Genomic DNA, 26,207 nt, shown 5'->3' with positions numbered 1-26,207 from the left:
TCATAGAGCACCTAGTGAACCTACACACACACACACACACACACACACACACACATACACACACACACACACACACACACACACACACACACACACACTTCTATCTCCACGCCTCTAGCGGAACAAAGAAGACTCTGCAGCATCAAACTGAACGGGCGTACAGTATCCTAAACTCGTGACAAAGAGGTTTACAGGAGACCGACACGCTCGACTAAAACAACCAAACAAACCTGCTGTAGCCGAGCAGTGCCTCGTTGGGATCAGTACCGCGCTGTAAACGACGTGTTTCTGGGACAGCATAATTAAGGAGTCTATCGAAACAAAGACGTGAGGTTTCAATTTACATAACGCTTAGAGGCCGACACTGAACTCATTAAAATCTCTCCCACCATCACTTACTACAGAGTTGGTAAATTCTGAGAAATTTGCGTTTCACGTAGTATCAGAGCGTGCTCTGCGCAAAAGTGTCAAAGGGAGCAATGGACGTCGGGAACTGGACTTGGCTATGAATAAGAGTAAGTTGAAATTTAAGAGATTGTTCAGGAAGAATCAATACACAAAGAAGAGGGATACGGGTGTTCTAAGACATACGCTAGAAAATCTCTAAGGCTATAGATACAGCAATAAGGAAGAGCTCAGTAGGCAGTACCACTGAAGAGGAACGGACTTCAGTAAAAAGGGCAATCATAGAAATTGGAAAGAGGAGCATAGGTACAAAGAAGGTAACTGCGAAGAAACCATGGGTAACAGAAGAAATGCTCCAGTTGATCGAAGAAAGAAGAAAGCACTAAACTGTTAAGGGAAATTCAGGAAGACAGAAATACAAGCAGCTGAGAAATGAAATAAATAGGAAGCGCAGGGAAGCTAAGACGGAATAGCTGCATGAAAAATGTGAAGAAATTGAAAAAGAAATGATTGTCGCCTGCCTGTGTGGCCGAGAGGTTCTAGGCGTTACAGTCTGGAAGCGCGCGACCGCACGGTCGCAGTTTCGAATCCTGCCTCGGGCATGGATGTAAGGGATGTCCTTAGGTTACGACTCAAACAGTGCGTTATAGGCTGCATGATGCGCAACTTTACTCCCGATGTCCTGGGCGAGGTTCATCTTTGTAACCACGCCGCCATGCAGCGCGGTACAAATGGGCCCAACAACACGCCGAATGGACCGCTTAGGATTCGCATCACATTATCTTCACCGATGAGTGTTGCACATGCCTTCAGTCAGACAATCGTCAGAGACGTGTTAGGAGCAACCCGGTCAGGCTAAACGCCTTAGACTCACAGTCCAGCGAGTGCAGCAAAGTGGAGGTTGTCTGATGTTTTGGGATGGCATTATGTGGAGCCGTCATACGCCGCTGGTGGTCATGAAAGGCGCCGTAACAGCTGTACGATACATGAATGCCATCCTCTGACCGATACTGCAACCATATCGGCAGCATATTGGCGAGGCATTCATCTTCATGGACGACAACTCGCGTCCCCATCCCGCACATCTTATGAATGACTTCCTTCAGGATAAGGCATCGCTCGACTAGAACGGCCAGCATGTTCTCAAGACATGAACCTTATCGAATATGCCTGGGATGGATTGAAAAGGGCTGTTTATGGACGACGTGACCCACCAACCACTCTTATGCTCATAAAAGGTTCAAATGGCTCTGAGCACTATGGGACTTAACATCTATGGTCATCAGTCCCCTATAACTTAGAACTACTTAAACCTAACTAACCTAAGGACAGCACACAACACCCAGTCATCACGAGGCAGAGAAACAACCACACTGAGGCATCTACGCCGAATCGACATTGAGGAGTGGGGCAATCTGGACCAACAGTGCCTTGATAAACTTGTGGACAGTATGCCACGACGAATACAGGTATGCATCAATGCCAGAGGACATGCTGCTGGGTGTTAGAGGTACCGGTGTGTACAGCAGTCTGGACCACCACCTCTGAAGGTCTCGCTGCATGGTGGTACAACATGCAATGTGTGGTTTTCATGAGCAAGAAAGAGGGCGGTAATGAAGTTTATGTTGATCTCTATTCCAATTTTCTGTACAGGTTCCGGAACTCTCGGAACCGATGTGATGCAACACTTTTTTTGATGTGTGTACTTGTCCAGAGCACGTTTTAAGATTTGTCTAATTTTTGCCCATAACTCCTCTACGTCCACCATACTGGAACTAAATCAGTCCATTGTCTAAGATGCTAATAACTGCCTATCTGCTCTTTATAGTAAAATATTTTCCTAGCCTGCTTGACTGATTTATTAACTTTCGTAATCATGTCGCTATGATGACATCATGATCACTAGTCCCAATCTCTAAACTGACGTCATCGATAAAGGTCAGGCTTGTTTGTAGTTACAAAGCATGCGATAATTCCATTGCGTGTAGGTTGCCGAATTAGCTGCTCAAGAGGTTCAAACTCACTTTGGAAGACTGTGTGTCTATACACCCTGCAATGAATAGGTTGAAGTCACCTCCAATTGGTACTGCATGATCTGGGTGTTTATGCGCTACTGATCGTACGCTTTCTTAATAACTCTAGAACTGTCACACCTGAACCGGTTGGTAAAAACATCTAACAAATAACTTTGTTTCACCTAGACCTGTTTCACGCTGTCAGATAACTTTACTGCCACACTTTAAAGTTCGACCTCAACAGAGACAAAATTTTTATCGACTGCAATGGACACTCCGCCTCCTATGGCGCCTAATCTGTCTTTCCGATATGCGTTCCATAAATATTTCGAGCTCGATTGGGCTGTTCACTCAAAGGATTCTCATCCGAGAAACCCAGCGTAGCCGGCCACGCCACTGGAGTCGTCAATGTTCCACAAAGCTTTTCGTATGTTGGAACCTCACTGAATTTCTTCCTGTGCGTTTCACAGCGATCCACTCTGCAAAAGCGTGTTACTCACCCTTTTGTCAGGTGGCCACATTGATGCTACTAAACAGTGTAGAAGCAGAACGTTGGTGACTACGGGTGTGTCTAGATTTGACCTTTCAGGTGGAGATTACAGCACAACATGTCCATGAGACAGCACGTGCAGCTTATAGCCATCCGTCAGACTTTTAGAAAGGTCGAATCACCGACGTGAGGGTTATGGGTTTATCGTATTGACAGACCACGGAGACTGTTGGCCGTAGTTCAGTGACGGCAGTAGTGACAAGATGGACTCAGGACCAAATTGTGACATGAGGAGTCTGCATGGTTTCTTCGAGAAGGACTACACTGCGACAAGGTATAAGCCCTTCGATAAGGACTGTACTACGTCAAGATAGTAGAATAAATTGATTAAACCTGACGAACAGACGGATGACAACAGTTGAAACCCAGTGGGATGTCGCAGGTAGAGCTACACCACGAAGTGTTGGGAAGCTGGGCTAAGGCCTCGGGTTACCTAGCATAGTTTACTACTGGCGCCATAACACAGACAAAATAGACTTGCACGGTGTTGCACCAGGATCAGCTCTGACACTGAGTGGCGTTCAGTGGTGTTGAACGACAAGTCTCGCTTCTGTCTGTGACGGTCAGATCAAGGCCGGCAATCCTCGAGACCCATAATGCTCCACCTCCCTGAATCATGGTGTCGAGAACTACTGGATAAGAAGACAGGACAAATACGCCAACTTATGAAGGGTGCCTGAACGCTTATCACCATAATAAGACCTTTTTAACACTGCCCAGTCAAGTTAATGCCACCACCTGTCAAAAGCCTAAATACTGACCTTTTTCAGCGTGAACCTCTGCGGGATGTGCAGGAAGGGAGTAAATGAGTTTCTGGAAGGTACCGACGGCGATGTGGAATCATGGTGTGACCAGCTGCGCTTGGTTTCTCATCCGAGGATCCATAGCACGAACAGTCCGATTGAGGTGGCCACATATTCACGATTGGGTTTAAATAAGGGGATCTGGGGGCCAGGGGAGTACGATTAATTCATCGTGGTGCTCTTGGAACCACGCACGTACACTACGAGCTGTGTCGCACGTTGTATTGGCCTTGTTGGTAAAAGGCATCACGCCGAGAAAAAAAAACTGGGTGTAAGAGAGGACAGTGTACCCAAGGGAAAGACACATACTTGTGTTGATCCACTGTGCCCTCCAGAAAGACGATATTAACGAGAGAATGCCGTGAAGACGTTCCTCAGTCTATAACACTCGCTCCCCCGCCCTGAACCCTCCTGACGATTCTTGCAGGTTGTCAGTTTTCACATGTTTCACGCCGTACACGCCAGCGGCCGTCTGCCCTATGGAGCATGGTTCAAATGGCTCTCAGCACTATGGGACTTAACATCTTAAGTCATCAGTCCCCTAGAACTTAGAACTACTTAAACCTAACTGACCTAAGGACATCGCACAACACCCAGCCGTCATGAGGCAGAGAAAATCCCTGACCCGGCCGGGAATCGAACCCGGGAACTCGGGCGTGGGAAGCGAGAACGCTACCGCACGACCACGAGATGCGGGCCTTATGGAGCACAAGACGTGAGTCGTCTGAAAAGGCCACCTGTCGCCACTCCGTGGGCACTTAATTACGTCACTGGCGTGGAAATTCCAGCCTTCGTCGCCGATGAACGTCGGTCAGCATGGGTGTGTGAACCTGCGGCAGCCCTTACGCTGCAACGTTTGCTGGACGGTCGTTGAGGAGACAGTGTTAGCAGCTCATAGGTTCAATCTGGTGGTCAGTTGCTCAACAACTGCATGTTTATTAACACGTACACATCCGAGCAGCTGTCGTTCACCTCTGTCATCTCTGGCCCGAGATGCACCACAGTTGCCTCGGCAACGGTTTTGGACATCGCCATTTTGCCATGTACGGTATTCTTTAACCACGGCGGCAAACGAACAGTTTACTAACTTTGCCGTTTCCGAAATATTTCCACTGTTGGCTCAAAAGTTAATGGTCACGTCCTACTGGACGTCAGATACTCTATTGGCCATTAAAATTGGTACACCACGAAGATTTACTACTGACGCGAAATTTAACTGACAGGAAGAAGATGCTGCGATATGCAAATGATTAGCTTTGCAGAGCATTCACACAAGGTTGCCGTCGGTGGCGCCACCTACAACGTGTGCTGACATGAAGAAAGTTTCCAACCGATTTCTATTACACAAACAGCAGTTGACCGGCGTTGCCTGGTGAAACGTTGTTGTGATGCCTCGTGTAAGGAGGAGAAATGCGTACCATCACGTTTCCGACTTTGATAAAGGTCGGATTGTAGCCTATCGCGACTGCGGTTTATCGTATGGCGACATTGCTGCTCGCGTTGGTCGAGACCCAATGACTGTTAGTAGAGTACGGAATCGGTGGGTTCAGCAAGGTAATACGGAACGCCGTGCTGGATCCCAACGGCCTCGTATCACTAGCAGCCGAGAAGACAGGCATCTTATCCACACGGCTGTAACGGATAGTGCAGTCACGTCTCGATCCCTGTGTCAACATATGGGGACGTTTGCAAAACAACAACTATCTGCACGAACAGTTCGAAGACGTTTGCAGCAGCACGGACTATCAGCTCGGAGACCGTGCCTGCGGTTACCCTTGGCGCTGCATCACAGACAGGAGCGCCTGCGATGGTGTACTCAACGACGAACCTTGGTGCAGTTAATGGCGAAACGTGATTTTATTTGGATGAATCTAGGTTCTGTTTACAGCATCATGATGGTTGCATCCATGTTTGCCGACATCGCGATGGACCACATTAGAAGCGTGTATTTGTCATCGCCACACTGGTGGATCAGCCGGCGTGATAGTATGGAGTGCCATTGGCTACAAGTCTCGGTCACGTGTTGTTCACACTGACGGCACTTTGAGCAGTGGATGTTACATTTTAGATGTGTTACCCGTGGCTCTACCCTTCATTCGATTCCTGCGATACCCTACATTTCAGCGGGATCATACATTAGCGCATGTTGCAGGTCCTGTACGGGCCTTTGTAGATACAAAAAATGTTCGACTGCTGGCCTGGCCAGCACTTTCTCCAGATTTCTCACCAATGGAATACGTCTGGTCAATGGTGGCCGAGCAATTGGCTCGTCACAATACGACAGTCACTAGTATTGATGAACTGTGGTATCGTGTTGAAGCTGCATGGGGAGCTGTACCTGTACACGACATCCAAGCTATGTTTGACTCAATGCCCAGGCGTATCAAGGCCGTTATTACGGCCAGAGGTGGTTGTTCTGGGTACTGATTTCTCAGGATCTATGCACCCAAATTGCGTGAAAATGTAATCACATGTCAGTTCTAGTATATTTGTACAATGAATTTCCGTTTATCATCTGCATTTCTTCTTGGTGTAGCAGTTTTAATGGCCAGTAGCGTAAATCTCTCCGTTTCCGCTTTAAGGCAACGACTGAACTGTTTTGCAAGCTTTATACACCCTCTATTGCTGGCGGTGTGAGTGGGTATTTCACGTTGGCGTCGCACATAGGCGGTGGTCACATTAATATGACTCTACGGTGTAATTGTCTGTGTGGGTTGCTAATATGGGCCATGTTAAAAGAAAAACTAATCGATATAAAAGTAAGAGAAATTTGAATCCAGATGCGCCTTTTGTTTTTAATTTTATCAATTAATTAAATCTTAAGTTGTTCAATAAAATATATACAAAGTATATATAGAGTTAAAGGATGATCCTTAAAATTCTAGAATTGCTCTAAAATATTGTTGTTGCGGGTTATTTATCACAAAATTATCCACGCCTAGTGTCTACAGATGATGGAAAGCAGATATCCGCAAACCTCTCCTCTCCTCTGCTGTGACAAAGCGACAGTCTAGCACGCAGCAGTTCTGTGTGACTTCTAACCTGTCATGAATTACAGCGGAGATAAATCGCTGCCTCGCCACAGACCAGCGCCTGACGGTACAAGGGCCCAGCCGCTGCAGCCCAGAAAGACCATCTGTCACACGAGAGCTAAAACTCTAAGCCCCAGTTACCGGGGAAATGTGAAAGATAAATGTTTGTCTGTAAACAGAAATACAATCTGTGAACGAAGTGTTTCTTTCAGTGTAATTAATTTTTGATAATATCTACCAACCACGTTTGGCGGATATATTAATCTTTATTCAGCACAACAAAAGACTGAAAAGTGCTAATATTTGAAATTAGCAGAAAAAAGAATAAATTTATGATAGTTTTAGAAATTATAATGAAATTAATTATAAACGTCATGTTAGGCAACTAAGACTGACGAGGCACAAAATCGTCTCCTTTTTCAAATGCACCTAAGATAAAGATTTAGTCGAGTTAAGTCAGGTGATGCTGAGGGAATTAGATTAGGAAATGAGACACTTAAAGTAGTAAAGGAGTTTTGCTATTTGGGGAGAAAAATAACTGAGGATGGTCGAAGTAGAGAGGATACGAAATGTAGACTGGCAATGGCAAGGAAAGCGTTTCTGAAGAAGAGAAATTTGTTAACATCGAGTATTGATTTAAGTGTTAGGAAGTCCTTTCTGAAAGTATTAGTATGGAGTGCAGCCATGTACGGAAGTAAAACATGGACGATAAATAGTTTAGACAAAAAGAGAATAGAAGCTTTCGAAATGTGGTGCTACAGAACAATGCTGAAGATTAGATGGGTAGATCACATAACTAATGAGGAGGTAATGAATAGAAATGGGGAGAAGAGGAGTTTGTGGCACAGCGTGACTAGAAGAAGGGATCGGTTGGTAGGAAATGTTCTGAGGCATCAAGAGGATCACCAATTTAGCATTGGAGGGCATCGTGGAGGGTTAAAATCGTAGAGGGAGACCAATAGATGAGTACACTAAGCAGATTCAGAAGGATGTAGGCTCCAGCAGGTACTGGGAGATGAAGAAGGTTGCACAGGATAGAGTAGCATGGAGAGCTGCATCAAACCAGTCTCAGGACTGAGGACCACAACAACAACAACATAAAGGCCTTCTGTAATGAAAATATCCAGAGAGCTTAATGAAGTACTGCACTTCATCAGACATCCTGAACGATTTATTGGAAACAATAAATCAAATTTCCTCTCTGCATATATGTCTAATAAAATATTGTGTTTGTACATAAGACCTTAAAAACTAAGAAAAATGCTACTAACAAATAACCATGCGAATGTAGAAACAAAAGAAAATGTCGGCTGAAAAGTTATTATGATATGACCAAAAAGTTATTGTAAAAGATCAACGAGAAGAAGTCTAGTCGAACAGATGACAACACTTGGGCATGGATAACACAATAGAGTGAATATTATGTAAGCTATATGTTGTGGGACGGGTGCTTAGATTTCGTTTTTGTCGTAATATTTATCACCCACCATGCTACAAGAGCCTGCAAACTGCTGAGGTAAGTAACCTGAAAATAGTCTGGATTCCACTTAACCTACAGTTCGGCTCTGTGTAGATGGATACTTTGAGATAATGAGGAAGTAGTGGAGCAATTACCTGATTACGAGCGACAACACTGTTCGATGATGTTGGGAGGGATGGTTGAACCATGGTCCAACACAGCGTCGAGGAGGAGGCGTCGTCCTAGGGAGATGGCACAACGAGAGGACCGAACAATCTTTAGAAGAGCACTCAGAGCCCTGTATTCTTCGTTATCATTGATCCGAAATGCAACTTCAGTGACTAAAAGAACCATCAAATAGCGAGGCGACTCACAGAAAGGGATCTGAACTCACGCTGTCACTTGTGACGCATACCACTGATCTCTGTAAACCAGCAAACCCCTTTGCAGTAGTGTCGGGCACATTCGGCCTGGAATCTCACTGGCTGGAGTAGAACTGTCTTCATTGACGAGTCCCGCTTCGATTTAAGCCCCTATGACCTGGAGACGCCCCAGACAGCTATATAGACTCATGCTCATAAATTTAGGATAATGTTGATACATAGTGAAACAACGCTCTGGTGGGCGGTTTGAGGCTTTAGATCTCCTTGGGGTATGGCCATGCTGTGCGTTTGACCTGCGGCCGTCGCACGGTGGCGCTGGCAGTAGTCAACATATGCAGAGGTGTGTTGATGCATGTCAGAGTACGGTGCAGCGAGTAAGTGTGAAGACGTTTTCAGACGTGCTAATGGTGACTGTTGAAAATGGATCAAAGAACACATACTGATGTAATGAGGAGTAGAATATTAGGGCCACAGGAGGCTGGTCAAACACAGCAGGTCGAAGCACAGGCCCTCCGTGTGCCACAAAGTGTGATCTCAAGATTATGGAAACGATTCCAGCAGACAGGAAACGTGTCCAGGCGCTACAGTACGGGACGTCCAAAGTGTACAACACCACAAGAAGACCGATATTTCAACATCAGTGCCTGAAGACGGCCACAGAGTACTGCAGGTAGCCTTGCTCGAGACCTTACCACAGCCACTGGAACAGATGTCTCCAGACACACAGTCTACAGACGACTAAACAGACAAGGTTTATTCGCCCGGAGACCTGCGAGCTGCATTCCACTAACCCGTGGTCGCACGAGAGCCCTTAAAGCCTAGTGTCAAGAACACAGTACATGGTCATTGGAACAGTGGTCCCAGGTTATGTTCACGGACGTGTCCAGGTATATCCTGAACGGTGATTCTCACCGGGTTTTCATCTGCTGAGAACCAGGAACCCGATGTCAACCCCTTAATGTCCTTGTAAAGGACCTGTATAGAGATCGTGGTTTGATGGTGTCGGGTGGGATTATGATTGGTGCACGTACACCCATGCATGTCTTTGACAGAGGAACTGTAACAGGTAAGGTGTATCGGGACCTCATTTTGTACCAGTATGTCCGCCTTTTCAGGGTTGCAGTGGGTCCTACCTTCCTCCTTATGGATGATAACGTACGGCCCCACCGAGCTGGCATCGTGGAGGAGTACCTTGAAACAGAAAACATCAGAAGAATGGAGTGGCCTTCCTTTTCTCCAGATCTAAACCCCATCGAGCACGTCTGGGATGCTCTCGGTGGACGTATAGCTCGACGTCTTCAGACCCCTATGACACTTCAGGAGCTCTGACAGGCACTGGTGCAAGAATGGGAGGCTATACCCCAGCAGCTGCTCGACCACCTGACCCAGAGTGTGCCAACCAGTTGTGCGGCCTGTGTACGTCTGCATGGTGATCATATCCCATATTCATGTCCGGGTACATGCGCAGGAAACAGTGGCGTTTAGTAGCACATGTGTTTCGGGATGGTTTTCTCAACTTCTCATCAATACCGTGGACTTACAATCTGTGTCGTGTGTGTTCCCTATGTGCCTATGCTATTAGCGCCAGTTTTGTGTAGTGCCAGGTTGTGTGGCACCACAATCTGCAGTTATCCTTAATTTATGAGCATGAGTGTATGTCAACCTCTCTGTCGCACCCCAACGGCCCGATAACCAGGAGTAACGATCGGGGCTGCCGTTTCTTTTCATAGCAGCTCCCCTTTGGTTATCATCCACGGCATTGTTACAGCACGACGGTACGTCGACCATATTCTACGCCCAGTTTCTCTGCCGTTCGTGGCAAGCCTTCCTGGGCTTAGATTTTGGAACGATAATGGCCGCCCACACACGGCGGAAGTTTCTACTTCTTGTCTTCGTGTTTCACAAACACTACCTTGGCCAGTAAGTCGCCAAATCTCTCACCAGTTGGCGTCAGGTGCATTATGGGCAGGGCCCTCCAACCAGCTCGGGATTGTGGGGACTTAACGCGCCAATTGGACAGAATTTGGTACGATATTTCTCAGGAGGACATCCAACAACTCTATCAAAAATGCCAAGACGAGTAACTTCTTATATAAGGGCCAGAGGTGGACCAGCGTGTTATTGATTTGATCAATTTGTGCAGCTTTTCTCTTGAATAAATTATTCAGTTTTACTAAATTGGTAATCATTTGTACATGTACATAACATTTATCGATTTTCGTCTCATCCGGATAATTCCTTTGTGGTGAGTCGCTTTTTTTTGTCTTAGAGTGAGCTAAAAATATAACACTTCAGCTAAATTGTTTCCTTTCCCAAGCACGTAACACAGTTCAAAATCAAATACTATATACATCTCTGCATATTACGTCCGTATTAAACATCAAGTGGAGTCATCAAAGGTAGTTTAGTCCTCAAACCTAGAAATGCTAGAATGCTGAATGCTCCAATCGCCATGTGATTTTCGAATACGAGCACCTCACAAACGCCCACTAAACCGGAACGGATCAGGCAAATAATTGTCCAATGTTGATACGAAAGTTCAATTTCACACAATACTAATAAAGTACGGTCACAATCTGTCTCGCGGTAACTTAAAGATTCTGCACATATCACGAGGCTCTTAACACACTGACAGTCGCTGAACAACTTCAGTTCGTTGCTAGGGGTGATGATATACCTTCGGTGCGGTTAGGAAAGTAAACACTCGCTTTTTGGTCACCACCGTAGCGAACTCTGTGCCTGAAAAGCACATATCTTGTCACACTGTATTTATTACAATCCTTCCAAATGGGATTATATCTACTCCTAAATGTTTTCCACTCTAGACGAATGTTTGAAGAACATGCTGTTTAATCTATTATCCTGTTTTCCGGCACAAATTGCCCGCATAATTTTTAAAATAGACGTTTGAATAGTCATTGTCCTCTGAAATCTGCTTTGTGTCATTTCTGTACTATTTGAAATAAAATTTAATTCCTTGCAGCTCTGTACATCTCTGTCATTGTACAGGGGGCCATCCGGCTAGGGTGGCCGAGCGGTTTTAGGCGCTACAGACTGGAACCGCGCGACCACTACGGTCGCAGGTTCAAGTCCTGCCTCGGGCATGGATGTGTGTGGTGTCCTTAGCATAGTTAGGTTTGAGTAGTTCTATGTTTTAGAGGACCGATGACCTCAGATGTTAAGTCCCATAGTGCTTAGAGCCATTTGAACCATTTACAGGGGGCCAGATACACATTTCAGCCCAAATATTGCTAGAAAACCAATTTATATTGAAAAACGACATGTGCACAGATATGTGAAAGACACAGGCTCACAAATGAGACGTTATAAAATATGAGCAAATATAAATTTCAATAAAACTTACATTTCTTTTTTAAATGGACACCTCGTATTATTTCTTACGCGGTCAGCAACATGAAAAAATCACAAAAAGAATGGCGTAGGTTGCATCGCAATACGTCAGTTCCATCCTGAGTAATTGCAGAGGGTTATTGACGCTTGAAGTAAACGAAGCGCACCGCTATTATATATCCCGAGATACAAGCGTGATTCCCAAATATCAATGTTTACGACAGGAAATCCTCTTATTACTTTCGGCCCTCGTGACAACGGTAAAGGTAAGATTACGTATGTCAGTCACATCGCGATTATGACTAAATCTATTGACACTTGCATCTCGAGATATGCAATAGCGGCGCGTTTCGTTTGTTTTCAAGCGTCATTTCGATTTGCAATTTCTCGGTATGTAATTGATTTATCACGATGCAACCAACGCCATTCCTTTTTTGATTTTTCATGTTACTGATTGCGTAAGAAATAATATTGGGCGTCCATTTAAAAAAAACATAGGTTTGTGTTGGAACCGATATTTGCTGACTTTTAGAATATGCCACAGTATTTATTTTCATGAGCCCCTGTCTAACATTCATACCAGTGAAAGTCGTTTTCCAATGTCAATTTTTGTTCTAGAGATATTTGCCTTGAAACATTAAAGTGGGACATCTTGTACGCTAGAATATGGCATGGTGATATGTAGATCATAACTTAATTGTAAATAGTATATTCTTTTACACTTTATTAAATACTCGGCCAGACTCTACAACGTTTGGAGTAACTGTGAAAATATTGAATAGCTTGTTTTTTGAGTCTGGTTTGATGCGGCCGGCCACCAATTTCTCTCCTGTGTGAATCTTTTCGTCTCAGAGTACCATTTGCAACGTTCGTATTGGCTGCATGCATTCCAATTTCTGTCTTCCTCTGCAGTTTTTACCTTTACAGCTGCCTCTAATACCATGGAAGACACTCCATAATCTCTTATCACATGTCATATCATTTTGCCGTACTTCTTGTCGGTGTTTTCCATACTAGTATTTCTTTACCTCGCCGATTCTTCGTAGAACCTCCTCATTCCTTACCTTATCAGTACACCTAATTGTCAACATTCTTCTGTAACACTACATCTCAAATGATTCAGTTCTTTTCCGGTTTTCCCACAGTTCATGTCTCACTACCATACAATGCTGTGCTCCAGACATACATTCTCAGAAATTTCTACCTGAAATTAAGTCCTATGTTATGTACTAGTAGACTTATCTTGGCTAGGAATGCCCTTCTTGCCAATGCTATTCTGTCTTTTATGTCCTCGATTTACTCTCAATCTATATTCGTACTCATTCAACCGATGGTTCCATTCAACAGATCCTGTAATTTTAGTTCACTTTCACTGAGGACAGCAACGTCATGTCTTCAGCGGATCTTATCGTTGATAGCACTTTACCTTGAATTCTAATCCCGCGCTTGAACCTTCCTTTTTCTTCGCCATAGTTTTTTGAAGTACATACTGAACAGTAGGGGCGAATGACGACATCCTTTTCCTACAGATTTTTAATCCGAGCAATTCGTTCTTGGTTTCCGATCCAATTGTTCCGTCTTGGTTCTGGTACATATTGTGTGTGTCCCGTATTTCCCTATAGCTTAACCCCATTTTTCGCAAGATTTCAAACATTTTGCACCATTTGAAACTGTCGAGCACTTTTTCCAAATCGATAAATCGTATTAATCTGTCTTGATTTTTATTCATTCTTGCTTCCATTATCAACCGCAACGTCACACCTGCCTCTTTGGTGCCTTTACCTTCCATAAAGCCAAACTGATCATTATGTAACAGATCCACTATTTTCTTTTCCGTTTTTCTGTATACTATTATTGTCGGCAACTTGCATGCATGAGCTGTTAAGCCGACTGTGCCACAAACCTCGTAGTTTGATGGTATATCGCCAGTCTCACGCATTCTAAACATCAACGTGAATAATCTTTGCGACTAACCCAAAATGGCTTTAGAAATTCCGTTGGAATGCTATCTATCTCTTCTGCGTTATTCGAACTTAAATCATCCAAAGCTCTTTTAAATTCCAATAGTGTATCCTCTCTCTCTTCCCTGTCGACTCCTATTTCTTCATGTATCATGTCATTAGACAAGTCCTCTTTCAACCTAGTCGCTTTCTATTCTGCGATTAAGAGTAGAATTCCCATTGCACTCTTAGTGTTACGTGCCTTGGTTTTGATTTCACCGAATGCTATTTTGAATTTTCTGTATGCTGAGCCAGTCCTTCTGCCAATCGCTTCTTCTAAAATTTCCTCACATTTTCATGTAGCTATTTCGCCTCAACTGTCTGCACTTCATATTCGTTCCAAAGTGACTTGTATTTTTTATTCCTGAATTTCCCTGAATATTTTTTTACTTCCCACTTTCGTCGATAAAACGAAGTATTTCTTCCGTCGTCATTGATTTCTCGCAGTTACCTTCCCTGTACCAACGATTTTCTCTCCAACTTTTGTGATTGCACTTCTTAGAGATATCTACTCCTCTTCAACTGAACTGTCTACTGAGCTATCCATTATCGCAGTTTCTATAGCCTCGGAGAATTTCAAGCACATCTCTTCATTCCTTAGTTCTTCCATATCCCACTTCTTTGTTCACTGATCCTTCCTAACGAGTGTCTTAAGCCTATTCTCCATCGTGACTAAATTGTGATCTGAGCCTATATCTGCTCCTGGGTACTCATTACAACCCAATATCTGACTTCGGGAACTCTCCCTGACCCTGATGTAAGCTAACTGGAATCTTCCCGCACCTCTCGGCCTTTTCAAAGCATAGTTCCCCCTCTTCTGAGTACTGAACGCAATATTCGCTATTACTAACTGATATTAATTTATCGTAGAACTCAATTATCTCTTACCCCTCTCTCATTCCTGTTATTAAGCTCATATTCTCACGTAACCCTTTTGTTCTATTCCCATCCCCACATTCCCCTATGACTATTACATTTTCACCTCTCTATAGTCCAGAATTACCTGTTCAATATCCTCATATACTTTTTCTATCTCTTCATCCTCTGCTTATGGCGTCGGCATGTATACCTTACTGTTGTCGTCCATGTTGGTTTGCTGTAGATATTGATGAGAACAGCACATACCAGCGGACTGTTCACGGTTATTCACTCACTGCCCTACCTTTCTACTCATAATGAATCCTACTCCCGTTACGCCGTTTTCTGCTGCTGTTCATATAACCCTATACTCATCTGACCAGAAATTCTTGTCTTCCTTCCATTTCACTTCACCTACTCCCACTATATCTAGATTGAGTCTTAGCATTTCCCATTTCAGATTTTCTAGCTTCCCTATCTCGTTCAAACTTCTGACATGTTTTGACGCGTGAAAATTGGCCTTGATGTTTATTCGATCTTGTGCTCATTGTCTCTCCCCTATGATAGTCTCCTCCCTTGAGATCCGAATCGGGAATTAGTCCGGAATCTTTCGCAAATGGAGAGATCATCATGACACTTTTTGAATTATAGGCGTTACTTGTGTCTAACGGAGTGGTATTCATTGCCTTCTGCATCCTCATGCTGTTAATGACTGCTGATTCTTCCCCCTTTTGGGGAAGAGAATGCGCTGAACCTCTGTCTGCTTCCTCGTCCTCTTTAATAAGGCCGTTGGCAGAACGAGGGTGATTTTTATGCCCATAGTGTTCGGCCGCCATTGCTGATTATCTTTATTTAAAAGTTAAGTAACGGTGCGGTTTGAACCGGAAGCTTTGTGATTACTAGGCAAGCACGCTTCCCTAGTCCATTGTTTTTTTTCCGTCATGGACAAGAAAAGGAAACTACAATAAAAATATCTACTTGCCACCGCCACTTTTGTCCTACGAAAAAAAAAAAAAAAAAGAATTGTACCTCTTCTTGAGTTGGCGCCTATCTATGTCTATATCCATGAGTCGGCATAGCGCATAAAGCTGTAGTAATTGCCATACGATGTTTCTATAATAAAATAAACAAAATATTACAATTTCAACTCTCAAGACACAAAGGAATTACGACATGTAACTGGTAGCCATTGATTTACATCAATGGGGGAAGTTGAAAATTTGTGCCTGGCCAGGATTCGAACCCAGATCTCCTGCTTACTAGGGAGATGCTCTGACCACTTTTTTAATTTTTTATCTGCCGTGGACAGAAAAAGCAAACTACAAAAAAATAAAAGACCTACTTGGCACTGCCACTTGTGTCCTAAGAAGAAGAAAAAGAAGAAGAAGCAAATAAAAAGAATCGCACTTATCAAAAAATGCCAATCCCAAGACATCTAGCCTATTACTAAAGGAAGAATGTGGGAGCGATGAAAATGAAAGGAGTTGTGCAGCGGCTTCTTTCTATGTACCAGCATTCTAGGACTCGCTCGCACTTTCGGATGGTGGAAAATCCAAATGTGTCTTCTCGAAAAATTTTATGGAGATACCATTTGTAGTCCGTTCAAAGCACCATGTATCCCTGCTCTGTGCTCATGGAAGGCGCACCGCTCCTGGTACACGCGGCGCTCGGGGACATAGGAGGATGGGCTTGTAAAGGTCCGAGGCCGGTCGTATGAGAACAGAGTAATCTACATGTGAAGCGGTATTTTAAACCTGTGCTATAATCCTCAGTTGCAGATGTTCTGCCAACAAGACTGATTGTAGTAAATTGAGAGGAACTGTGAGGTAACGGGCGAGTTGTGGCGCCCTGGAAGAATCACGATACTTCAAAAAGAAACATGTTCATTACCATTATTTGCTCGACGATTCTGACGGTGTAATCAAATTTTCAATATCTTTAATAGTTTAAAGTTTAGTATCTCGCTGTAAATTATACAAGTAACACTCAGCAGCGAATTTCCAAAATCTAAGCGATTCATCCGATTTCGTCGATCACCATGTCTTTAGAAAGCTATCAGAGTAAACCTAAACTGCTATGAATTACAGGCATAAACAAGAATAGTACTCGAGTTATTGGAGATCAAAGTGGCCAATTATTAGTAATCGCGTCAGGCCGTAAGTATTCCACAGTGACAAGAAAAAACATTAGCAGCATGCTTACAAATATATTTACTCGTCTATGTCTTTGTTTATATACTATTTATGAAGAAATTTGGTTAAATATTTACTGTGTTTTAGAATGCACAGGGACATTAGGCTACTGGCCTACCTTTTGTTCTATTCCTTTGTTATATGATCATTTAATTTGTTGATGTATCTAATAATGTGTGTTAGAGCGTGTTTATGGTCCAGCTGTGGGAATATCTGTTTAATTTCAAGTTATTTAAATGTAAATCCGGTATTTGGAATGTGTTTCAATATGTTTGTGAGTGTACGTTGGCTTGGAGATGTGAAGGGAGCGCTCTAGCCAATCACAGCGCTCTTTACTAAGAGAGACGTATGGAGGTTGGGGAGAAGCACCGTTTCCGGAGAGGACACGAGGTAGTACGGCAGAGGTCGTGGGGAGGGCTGGCCGTAACTGCGCGCGGTCGCGACTGTCGCGGGAAAGAATCGGACATTGGAGCAGTTTGCACGTGGTCGCGGCAGACAGAAATACTTCGGAGTGCCGACTTGTGAACGTGGCTTCTACATTGAAGACGTAGTATGCGTTTAGAAGCGAATATATCGCGAGCTATGTTGTCGTTCATAACTAATCACGTGCAGTAGGAACCTACTGTTTCCCTGTTATTCAACTTATATTTTATTTAATTGCTGGACCATCGACACCAACAAGTGTTTTGCAGAAATATACCACATTCTTAAAAGTACTTCTACTATCGTACTCATGATTTAAAGTCGTTAACATGGTATGTTCTGAAAAACGTTTTACTGAATTTGTAGTCTTTCCGGTTTCACATAATTTTTTACATTCATTTTAAATTGTTTTTAGGCAATCAGAATTTTTTGCATAGGCGTAAAATGCTCATTATACAGAGACTGTACGTCATGAAGTTTTATTGGTGAAAAGTGCTGACGAAAAACATAGTATGGTGAACTCAGAATCCTTGATATGATCTTAGAACCCTTTCAATGTGTCCACAAAGTCTGCTAAAACTACATTTACGCCTCAGACTGGGCATTATGTGCATATTTTATTGCATAAGTATGACAAATTTGAACCTCTGGATCTTGATAACGGATAATGATATCGAAAAAAGTTCCAAAGTTTCCCAAGCATGTCATGTCAAGAATATTTGGCGAAATGTTCGACGGTCTCCCATGAACAGAAATGATAGAAGTGGCCATCTCGACAACTGGTACTTTTCATATCTAAAAATCACGGCTTTTTTGGGTTTTCTCAGGAATCGCCCATTAACAAAGGAAAGTGTGTAATGTATAAATTTTGACTCTGTACTGTAGGATAACTGCAGGATGTCAATTCTTCCGTTAGGTATAGAAATGATCTATTAACCAAAACAGTTGACCCCATATGTCCGTCATCAATAGAATCCGAGATAGGACCACTTGAAAAACCAAATTTGTGCTCGCTGGTTATTGGAACATATTCGTACCGTGCACTGTGGTGCATGGACCGATTGTATTTGTAACTCCAATATTTTCCGAATTTTATTATGATTAAATGATGTTACATTTAAAAAAAAAAATAAGAACAAAATTGGGTCGCCATATTTGGAGATAGGCAAACCTACGTTTGTAGCACTTGTACACTTTGAAAAAAGCTTTTGACAATGTTGACTGGAACACTCTTTCAAATTCTGAAAGTGGCAGGTGTGAAAAACAGGGGGCGAAATGGTATTTACAATTTGTACAAAAACCAGATGGCAGTTATAAGAGTCGAGGGCCATGAAGCGGAAGCAATGGTTGAGAAGGGAGTGAGACAGGGTTGTTGCCTATTCCTGATGTTATTCAATCTGTATATTGACCAAGCAGCAAAGAAAACAAAAGAAAAATTTGGAGTAGGAATTAAAATCCATGGAGAAGACATAAAACTAAGGTCTGCCGACGGCACTGTAATTCTGTCAGAGACAGCAAAGGACCTGGAAGAGCAGCTGAACGGAATGGACAGTGTCTTGAAAGAAGAATATAAGATGAACATCAACAAAATCAAAACGAGGATAATGCAATGTACTCGAGTTAAATCAGATGGTGCTGAGGGAATTAGATTAGGAAATGAGACACTTAAAGTAGTATATGCTGTTTGGGAAACAAAATAACTGATGATGGTCGAGGTAGGGAGCATATAAAATGTAGACTGACTATAGTAAGGTAAGCATTTCTGAAGAAGAGAAATTTGTTTGGATCCAATATAGATTTAGGTGTAAGGAAGGTTTTTCTGAAAGTATTTGTTTCCCCACTGCTGCCATATCTTCTCACTGTCGCTACCCACTCCTGCCCCCTCCATCTCTCTCTCTCTCTCTCTCTCTCTCTGTCGTCGTTATCATTGTAATAGACTCCCTCATTATCACTAGCTGTCAGCCAGTTCCACGTTCTCGTTACCTTTGGCACTGTGTCCATCTCTCTTATCCTAGCAATGATCTGTCATTGTCAACTATGATCCACTGCCACTGAGTTTTTCTCACACAGTCATTGTCTCCTTCGCTCTCTGTACACCACAACCACTGTCTACTATCTTCCACTATTTATTACTTTTCCATCTCTTTTCCACTGCTGCTCTCTCCTTCTCTCTCAGCACACGAAAGCGCAAATATGTTTGCATGCGAAAGTTTTTGGTAAAATTTTTGAAGGTGCTGAGGAAGGTAAAATGATGCAGTGGAGTCCCACATTGACTGAAGTCTTTTAAACAGCTGCTAAAAGCATTCAACAGCCAAGATCGCTTAAATATTACTTTATTTAAAAGAAGCTGATATTCACAGACGTTGCTGTAATCTTCAGGTCTTAAAAAAGGTATGTTGTAAGTGAAATGTTTAGAACATGCCCAGCTTATGTAAACATATGTGCTACTGTGTTGTTGTGATACAACATGCCTCTGTGAGCCATGTATATATGGACCTGGTCATTTTCACAAGGGGGTTTATGTGTTTAAATATTTTAATTATGACAATCCTTTTACACTGTGCTGATTTTTATACACATCACAATTTAGCGTGAGGTCCAGCGCAAAATGAAAACATTTGATAACAAAAAAGATTTTTTAAGACATGAATATGACAGCAAAGTCTGTCGAACCCGATTGTTTTAAATAAAGAAATATTTATGGGGGTCCTCGCTGTTGAATGTTTGTAGCAAAATCAGGAAATTCAACTTTTAAACAGTAGCATATTCGCCGATTTTGTGTTACGGTAGGAGAATCCTTCCACTGGTAGTTTATGGTCGACAAGTAAAATAAAAAATGTACCAAGTAAGTGTTGTTTAGATACCAGGTGAACATTAAATGGCTTGACTGCCTTTATTGTAGCTTTGTTCATTACGAAAATATGAACAGCAGTACGTTTAAAAAAACACTTACTTATATGTTTTAATCGATAATCCATTTCCTCTCTTCAAGACCTCTTCAAAACTGTATCACAGTGCACCATTCACGTAAACATGACGTTCGAAAAACGTACCGCAAAACTGAATGACTATTCTGTACTAGCACACAGCGCTGGTGGCCGAACTAATATAGCTAGTACACTCGCTGAGTTGTCAGGAAACAAATGGAAATACAAGGAAAATGCACCCCGATCATTCAGTTAATCGTCTTCAGTTTGTCTGAATGCAATATACACCAACGAAAAGCAGATAGAGAATGTAAGGAAAACAGTTCATTACTCTTCTTTGATTGTGGTTGAAGATAGACGTAATGCTGTTATTCTGGCAGTGGAACACTACGGAGAATGATATCTCGACAAGAGCCCACCCTCTCCTTGGACGTCTTCTCGCCTCGTTGAGACGCTTCAGCAGCAGTTTCAACTCATCGCAACGCAGTCGTAGAACTCGCACAGTTATTATTCTTGGCTTCTGTTGCAATGGTTGCGTTGTTAAAACGTTCTGAGATTATTTGTATTCTTTTGGCCATCTGACTTCCTTACACTTTTGTTGAAGCTGGAGGCGACGAAGGACTCTGGGGCACAGGCGCTTGTCGTAATCACAAAAATCCTCTTCCTGTAATTTTCCTCTTCACTTACTTCAATAAATAAAATGCTTGATATAGTTCTTTAACATATTATTCGCTCACACATATAATACGTCGAGATCGTAATACTTCATCTCTAATATCACATATCCTCATCGTCTTTCTACATACGAGAGAGTTAGACTGTGTCTGTCTAAAACAAAACAAAAACTGTGCAACAAATTGAATTAGAAACTGTTTTCGTTTGTCTGTGCCTTACTGCGCATTCATAATTAACGTCTTTGCCAACCCTCTAATTACTCGGTGTTTCGAATTATTTTTCGGCTTCCTGGGGGCCTTTCATCATGTACTTATACAAATGCCCCCATACTGTAGGTTGACATGTTATGGAGACGTACAGTGTTTTATACTTAAATTTGCCGATAGGGGCAATGCCCTTTATTGTCGGCTTTTTTTTTCTTTTTTAAATGGACATGTAAGTTTATCCTATGCATGTCACATTTCTGCAAGAAACTAAAATATTATTTACATAATATGTGAGTCCATTACATATTTAAACCTAGGGCTCTAACAATACTGTCCCGTTTGCTCCATTCTCGCTGCCGGGTTTCGAGCTGGCGCACTGGCTGATTTGGCGACAATTAACTACTTGCCAACGGTCAACATGTTATATGCTACCGTTGCAATTGTGTGCACTCGTTTTTTTTGGTGTTGATGTCACACTGAGTGTCACACTTCCACCTGAGTGCCACGTATGGAAGAATTGCTGTGGCGTTTTTCTTCATTCTGGGTGCAGTGAGTGTGTGCTTATTGCTCAAAATCCGACGCTGTGGCAGAAGATCTCCATTTTTACGACCCGGGCATCATCGTACTCGCATTTTCAGCGCAGAGGACCATGACCAACAGCATCCGTCGATGAGGTGAGTACCTGCTCGAACACCTATAGTTCACTTGTCAATGTATCAAGCGCTGTGAGCCACGACATTTATACGTTATTTCGTTGCACACCCATGTTCATGTCACCACACTTGACTGTGCTTGTTGAAAGACACGTATAGCCGTCCAGAACATTGTATAAATTGCTTGTCTTTGAAGTCCATTTCTTCATATAGAGTTTGGTTTCCAATGAGAATTCATACAAGTATTGAGTTACAACAATATACATAACATGTTAGGTTATACGTATGGCTGACATTCCATCCATTGGTTATATTACAAACACAAATTTCTTAAGTTTTAAAACGTCATAAAAATTTTCAGTAACTGGTTTCTGTTACTACAGTTTGTTTGTTAGTTTCAGTTTATCTTCGTTCACATCACATACACAAATTAATTACGTATCACATTTTTATGACACAATACAAGCATATGATACATTTTTGCTTCATTTTATAGACAGGCTTTTATCACGTATAGGAGCTTATTTCTTTCTTAGGTAGAGGAGGGAGAAAAACATTGGAAATAGAACTAAAACATTGCGCATTCCTGGCCTAACTACGCTTGACGCGGCTTCCTTTGTTTGGAAGGGAAGAAAGGAAATACTCATCTACTGGTTCAAGGATTTATGAGGAAATGTTACTCGTGCAATCATGGACTAGTTGCCAAGGAACTTTTGCTTGTTTTTAGCTTAGTGTGAAATCTGGTGTTGTAACCATCGTATACTTATCTTTCTCAAATACCGGGAAATGTTATTATTCAAGCTTTCATTTGTGGCGATAAGAAATTAATTAGATATTGTAAAATCTCATGCTAAATGTTTATGTGTACTCTGCAGCTAATTGTCACTAAGACACACTGCGACGATGCATATTTCATTTTTCATTTACCTTATGACCTTTATTGTAAATATCCCTATAACTAAATTGTTTACTCGAGGTGCGGTCCATTTCTTCATTTGGTACCTACTGCTCTCGACATAATTCTTCTCTTCTGCGCCGTGACGATGCACTGATAGATAAAAAAAAAGATACCATTGGTCATTGCATACGTCCGCACATATTTTCATACTTCCTTTAAATTCACAGACATTCGTTTACTCTGTTGCCCTATATGATCATTTTCCCTGCAAAAGAAATTCTATGAAATTTCTTACGGTATTTTGCCGTTCGTCCTTAGCTTATACATCTCGTATAGTTTTTCATAATGCTTCCTTTTGGTTGTAAATATGTTGTACATAGCTTAGTATTTAACTAAATTTTTATCTATAGGTTTCTTAATTCTTAGACAGTAGATGTAGTATTTCCGTTTACTTTGTAGGTACATATTGCATTCCTATTTTAGCTGCGCCTTCAGCCAGTCAGTCGCGTATGCGCACAGTTCAGTGTCTCCTCTCCTGCTACTGACGTCAGAGCGTATTGTTGAGCGCGCGACAGCTGAGCCATAAGCTAATTTCGTTTATACTTGCGCTTCGAAGGAAGCGGTGTGTTACTTCTCATTGCTGATAATTTTTATGCCTATGTGTACAAATCAAAAGAATCACTTATGTCTATACACATTACTTTATCTTAGGATACATCCTAGAAGAAAAATTATACTTAGCATTATGTACACTTTGTACAATTATCTTGTGATAAAAAAGTGTTACCAGGCTTCGTCATTTTATAAAGGCTTTTATAGCTTTTCGAGGGTAGAGACCCTTGCCTCTTCCAGTTTTCTCGGAGGCTAATCTGTATGTCCCAGGGTATGGTATTTTGGAAATTACGTATGGTCCTGAAGAGAGTAATTGCCACTTATTATTCAGTTTGCCAAATTTTGTCGATTCAAGGTGAGTTCGTAAGAGGACTCGTTGCCCTTCAGAAAACTGTGTAACACGTTTCAGTGTCTTGTTACAAATTTTCCTTCTATACTCGGCCCTGTGTGAGTAGGATGTTTAGGTTTTTATGTTGGTAACGCCACATAACGCTCTATATGAAAATCACTGACTGTGCTGTGTGAAGTCTGTGGCTGGTTTGCATTGTTGGAATATTTGCTATTGTAGTGTTGGGCAGTTGGATGTGAACAGCGAGTGGCGTTGTGTGGTTGGAGGTGAGCTGCTAGCAGTGGTGGATGTGGAGAGAGAGATGCCAGAGTTTTGAGATGTTGCTATAAGCGGACGATCTGCACGTGTGTCCGCCAGAAAAAGAAAATTTGTAAAGACTGAGGTGATGAATTGATAGATATAAATATATGACGACTCCTGAACATTATTAAGGTAAATACGTTGTTCTGTATCAAAATCTTTCATTTGCTAACTATGCCATCAGTAGTTAGTGCCTTCAGTAGTTACAATCTTTTATTTAGCTGGCAGTATTGGTGCTCGCTGTATTGTAGTAGTTCGAGGAACGAAGATTTTTGTGAGGTAAGTGATTCATAAAAGGTACAGGTTATTGTTAGTCACGGCCATTCGTTTGTAGGGATTATTGAAAGTCAGATTGCGTTACGCTAAAAATATTGTGTGTCAGTTTAGTGTTGATCAGAATAAGTAAAGAGAGAAATGACTGAGTACGTTTAGTTCTTGTCAGCTGTTTGAAAATCAAATAACGTAAGGGGTTTACCAGCAAAGTAATTCATAAATTCTTCTAAGGGGAGGTTACATCTGTTTTCTAGAGTAACTTTGGCTTGATTTTATCTTGTAGTGGCATTTCTGTAGTAGGTACCTTTGTTATGGACGATTCCTACTCATTCCTTTGATTTGTCTGGAACATCAAAACATCAATTCATTAGGTGTGAAACCTGTTGAAGAATGTGGAAGGTTATTGAGAACTCGCAAGAAAGGATTTACATATTCTATCCATTGGGTATGTTTTTGAGAGGTGTATGTCCTAATAAACCAGTTAAATTCTTTAAAGACTCGTTAAATTGGGCTTGCTTCTGGATGGAAAAAAGCTTACTCATATGTGCTTTATGCCCTGTGAGGTCATAAATTGTTTCCACTTCCGCCCAATGAAATACGAAGCATTATCAGTTAGTAGTAGCTTTGGTTTACCTACTCTTCTCAAATAGTCTCCCTCAGTTCTTTTTCTAATATTTGTGGTTGTTGCATGTTTAATGTCATACATTTTGATATGTTTCGAGAAAATATCGTATAGTGCTACTACGTATCTTCTGATCCTTTACTTCTTGGACCAGCTACGTCCAGGCATACAATATCTAGAGGTTTTTTTATGAGTATTGGGTATAGCTCAGTATATTTTGACACATTGAACTGTTTTGATTTTTGACATATTGTACACTTTCTTAATACCTGTAGGACTCGCCTTCTCAAAGATGGAAAATAACAAAGTGTTGCAATTTTTGCAGTAAATTTGCTCACTCCATAATGTCCACATACTTCATGTGTGTGTCTTATAAATCAGTCGAGTTCCAATTCTGACACAGCGTAAGACCTTTCTGCTACTGATAACATGCGACTAGCGAATCTGGTGACCTTGGGTACTTCCTTACCTTCTTCCTCTCGCATCTGGGAGAAGAATGCCCCCAGCCCTTGAGATGAGGCATCAGTGCATAGACAAAAATCCTTGGACATGTCAGGGTGGCTAAGAATGTTTGCATTTACCTATGCCTGCTTAATGTTATTAAACTCCCCTTGACACTCATTATCCCATAACCGGAGCCTATTTTTTCGTAACAAGTTGAGCAATGCATCTTTGTTCATCAGTTGTTGTACGAATTTACGAAAAATAAAGCTAGTCCTAAAAAGGATGTTAGTTGTTTTTTATTCCTTGGAGCTGGACAATTGCGTATGGCATCAGTTTTTTTTTAGATCAGGTAATATACCTTGTTTTGACACAAGATGTCCTAAAAATTTGACTTGCTCCTTACCAAAACTAGACTTTTTTAAATTGGCTCTTACTCCGTAATCTGCAAATTGTGGAAGCACCTGTTCAGTCAGTCTGATATGTTATAACCAAGTAGGCGTGGCTATTAGCAGGTCTTCTACATAAACAGGACTTTGCTATGCAGTTCTGGTCCTAAAAACTTGTCTATTTCAGAGATAAACATTCCTGCGCTGATGTTCGGTTCAAAAGGTAGAATACAGAATTCGTAACTTCTGCCCCCACAAATAAATGTTGTATATTTTCGACTTCCTTCATGGAGTTTTATTTGCCAGTAGGACATTTTGAGATCAAGTACACTGAGATAATTTGTACTGTAAAACTTTAGAAACTGTTCGTCCAAATTGTCTGGCGTTATGC

Source organism: Schistocerca gregaria, chromosome 8 (assembly GCF_023897955.1).
Source record: "Schistocerca gregaria isolate iqSchGreg1 chromosome 8, iqSchGreg1.2, whole genome shotgun sequence".
Taxonomy (NCBI): Eukaryota; Metazoa; Arthropoda; class Insecta; order Orthoptera; family Acrididae; genus Schistocerca; species Schistocerca gregaria.
Note: the sequence above shows the minus strand (reverse complement) of the source record.